This window comes from Myotis davidii, unplaced genomic scaffold, assembly GCF_000327345.1.
Source record: "Myotis davidii unplaced genomic scaffold, ASM32734v1 scaffold1257, whole genome shotgun sequence".
NCBI lineage: Eukaryota > Metazoa > Chordata > Mammalia > Chiroptera > Vespertilionidae > Myotis > Myotis davidii.
The window spans coordinates 47,325-51,486 of record NW_006288541.1 but is presented as its reverse complement, the minus strand read 5'-3'; the positions used below and the strand labels follow the sequence as shown (position 1 = coordinate 51,486).

Genomic DNA, 4,162 nt, shown 5'->3' with positions numbered 1-4,162 from the left:
CCCCTCCCCGGCTCAGGGTGCCCGCCTCTACCTCCTCGTGGCTCTGGACCCATAAGGACCTCATCTCTTCAGCTCAGCAACTTTTCCCAGTTTGGCAGCATCAGCGGTGAGTCCCGCCCTCCCCCGTGCTGGTTCCATGTGGCCGCCCACCTGCCGGTGTCTCTGTCCGTAAAACGCAGCCGCGTCAGGGATTGCCTTTTCTGGACCCTTCCAGGAAGGCTCCTTCAGACCTGGGGGATAGCAGGGATGCCTCTACCCCACCCATGGTCCCTCCATCCCTCCTTAGCGTGGGTTAAACCGCTGGGACGCCAGCCTTTAGCCCCGCTATAGGCCACGGGTATCGTGCATGGGGAATTCAAATTCCAAATCTGACCTGAGCACACCTATAGGGTTCTGGCTCACCAATCTGGCTAAATGCTGGGCCTGCCTTGGACCTGCGTCCTTTTTCTGTAACGTAGCATGGCCCCAGTATGAAACTGGGACCCTGACTTTACCGTCACACCGATCTCAGTAATTTCTGCCAGCGAACTGGGAAATTTGCCCAAGTCTCTCTCTCTCAGTCTCTCTCTCAGCCTCTCTCCATCTCTCTGCATTCCCATCCCTCCCCCAAAGTTCCTTCCGCCATCTCTCCTTGCTCTGCCCTTCCTCCTCCCTCCGGGCTGACCCTGCACCACCGAGCCTGAGGTGTGTGTGGTGCAAGTGGGGGTGGGTTCATGTGCTGTGTGGGATGCGACCACGGCACCGCCATTGTCTCTGTGTCCCTTCACCCCTCCACCAGAGAACTCCCCCGAATTCCCCTAGCAAAAGCTGCCCACTCTCCCGAGGAGTAAGCCCCTGTCCGTCCACACTTTCCCCTCCTCCTCCCTGCCAGACCTTCCTCCAGCCACACCTCCCCTCTTCTGCCCACCCCATGGCGACCGGGAACTCAAACCACCTTTTACAACCCCATGCCCCTACATGCTGCCGCTGCTGTGAGCGCTGTGCCCCCGCTGCTGTGAGCACTGTGCCCCATTCCGCCGCCATAACGCCATAGCCGCTGTGGGGGCCGGCAACTCAAGTCCCCTGCCGCCCCGCCCCTGCCCTGCTTTCCCAGTTGGTACACATGCGTATCTGCATTCCTAGGCTCTACCTTCCTTCTGTCCTTCCTCCTCCCTTCTGCCCCTGGGAGGTTGTGGCTTTTAAACTCAATTGCCAATACGTCTCCCAAGCCCACCCAGGCCACCTCTCCCCTTCCCTTACAGCCTGCCTTAGTAACCCATATCCCATGCAGTGCCCTCTGTAAGGTCTAACCGCCAGCCTTCCTCTGTGCGCTCCACTGAAACTCTGCCCCCATGACTGCCAGCACTTTAATTCACAGGTGGCTGGCCAGTTCCCTTTGCAAGAGGTTGCAGCTGTGCTCTCTTCAGACCCTCTTAACCAGAAGCTCCCTTTTCCCCTAGAGCCCAAATCCTAAGAATGTCAGCTCCAAAACAGCCTCTTCCATCCCTGCGCCCATTCTACCCCTGCTATAGTCCCGTCCAGGAACTGAGGGCATAGTCTGAATCTATGCCCCCCACTCTCTAACCTGACCTTTAAGGTCCTTATTAGTCCTCAAACCCAGGTCCAAGATCAAGTGAAAAATGGCCTTGAAGGTTCTTAATGCCCTGGAGGAGCAGGCACAGTCAGAATGGGGGGCCTGCCTTCCACAGAAGGTGGACCTGCAGACATGCCTTAGTTGTACCCCCTCCTCCCCTCCCTCCCACCTCTGGACTCCTTCCTTCTCACAACATTGGAAACTAGTCTTTCAGCTTCTAAATGTCAGTTCCAGCCGGGAGAGGCAAGCGCTCACCAAGGTCTTCCTCAAAGGTAAATTTACAGAGCAATTAAATTGCACCCTTCCAGGCCAGGATCCACCCGCTGGCCATGGTGGAACTGGCTGAAGACTGAAGAAGCCCAGCCTCGATAACTCCAATCACCCTCGCTGAGCCTCGGGTCACAATGAAAGTGGTAGGTCACCTTCCCGGTTAACACAGGGGCTGCCTTTTCTGTCCTGACCTCCTTTTTAGGGCCCCTTTATCCTTCCAAGATCTCGGACATGGGTATCGATGGCAAATCGACCTGCCCTCTGGCCACCAAACCTCTTCCTCGCCTCCTTCATGATAGCTATATAACCCACTCGTTCTTAGTCATGCCTTCATGCCCCATGTCCTTTTTCGGACGAGACATCCTCACCATCCTAGTGACCACTCTGTAGCTCACTCTGAGCCCTTCAGCTTCCCTGCTCCTCCCACTCCTGGCCCCCTCCCTTTACAGGGACATCGATCCTCCACTGCCATGTGTCCCGTTATGGGGCCCAGTTGTCCCAGACCACAGTCGTCTAGCTCAGTCTTCACCTAGCTGTCTCCGCTGTGAACGCCTTATCTCTTCCACCTTATCTCCTTATCTCCTCAGGACTGTCCCCTCCTCTGAACTGAAAACTGCTCTGACCTCGACCCATCCCCCTACACCCTTCCCAAAGGAAAAATGCAGCAACTATAAAATCCAAGTGGCTAGAGGCCTGGGAACAGGCTGCACTACCTGCTCCCTCCCTCCCCGCCTTTTCTCCAGCCTCCAGGTCACTGGCTTCCACTGCTCCTTCCATTCTCCCTTGGATAACAGCGCATTCTAACATTCCTCCCACTTTCACTGCAATACCTACCTCTCTCAGGCTCACCGAGTGCCTCCCACCATCCCCGAAGAAGATTCGGCGACACCATCCAGGACCAGATGACCCATCATTCCTCACAGGCTCTTACCTGGCAAGGGACCCTCCAGTTTTGCTCAGGTTTTTCATATTTTCAGGTGAAATGGACATGGAATGATGAGGGAGTCATCAATTCTACTGTCTGGATGGGAAATCCTCTAGTGTCACTCTCTATTTACGAACCCTGGACCTACTCCTATGCCCACCCTCATCAACACTACTCTCGAACATCAATCCCTCCTCTTCTACATCCTGCTGGATTTCTGTCACTGGCTCAAACCCGCATCATATCCACTCAATTCCAACCTATTGGACCATCTAACTAAACTCTCTAGAAATTCGCAGCTCCTGGCCAGACTTCCTGCCCATGGACCTGACCAAACTCTGGCTACCCCAAGGAGCCCCACTTTCTTGAGCCCTTTTGACTCTTCTTGCTCAACCACCATCTTCTTACTGATCCCCCTCCCCTGGGTACATATATCTCATATCTGTCTTTAACCAGGCAATTGCTCCGAGAACACGAGAACAGGTTTCTGCCCAAGCCAGAGCCAACCGACCAGGACTCCCAAGACCAGCCCTTCACCCTGGTGACTCGGTCCTCCTTAAGAACCTACAATCACACGTCTTGGAGCCTAGGTGGACAGGACTTCACACTGTAATCCTCACAGCCCCCACTGCAGCCAAGCTGCTTGGCGACCCCAGCTTGTCGACCTGTCGTGGCACCGCCTCCAGACTCAACAAGCCTTGGAGCCTAGGTGGACAGGACTTCACACTGTAATCCTCACAGCCCCCACTGCGGCCAAGCTGCTTGGCGACCCCAGCTTGACGACCTGTCCTGGCACCACCTCTCCAGACTCAAGAGGACCCCGGAGCAGCATGACTTCTATAAATGTGAGGTGTTGGGCCCCACTAAGTTCTACCTTAGTCGCCCTCCCCTCCTTCTTCTCCTCCTGGCCCTGAGCAACCTACACCAACCCCCACCTGCTTATGTGTAGAGGTTCAAGGTCCATGAAACCCACTGCCAGTACAGCAAACAAGTCACCTGGCAGGTAGGATCTCAGGACTGCCCTCTGTTCCGATGCCAGACAAAGATCCAGATGACTGTCGACATCCAGTCAGTGTCCAATACTGGTCGACCCTATGTCTGTTTTGCTTATGACCAGCGGGACCCGGACGGGTGTAATCAAGATGTCAATACCTATGGGGTTGCCACGGGAGAGATTGTCATACCATACCGCAGCCAGTCTCACCAAGGCCAGCCCGGGTACCTTCTTTTGGTGCAACGGCACCTTAAGCAACTGCATGAACTCCTCTGACCCCGGGCCTTGCTTCGTGGTCACAGTAGTTCCCCAACTAACCTTATATGGAGAGTCAGAGCTCACCTGGCTGCTCCCTCTATCCTGCCCCTGGATCTGCCAGGCTGCCTTCCTCCCTGTCATA

General features: G+C 55.4%; 1 long non-coding RNA gene across 1 annotated transcript in view; it reads right to left on the bottom strand.

Annotated features, from left to right (window-relative positions):
• Positions 1–3,462: 3,462 nt before the first annotated feature.
• LOC102762808 overlaps positions 3,463–4,162 on the bottom strand; it is a 17,324-nt gene continuing 16,624 nt past the window's right edge. Inside the window, exon 3 of the long non-coding RNA XR_435490.2 lies at positions 3,463–3,638. This is a non-coding gene — a long non-coding RNA (uncharacterized LOC102762808). The remainder of the gene's footprint in view (positions 3,639–4,162) is intronic.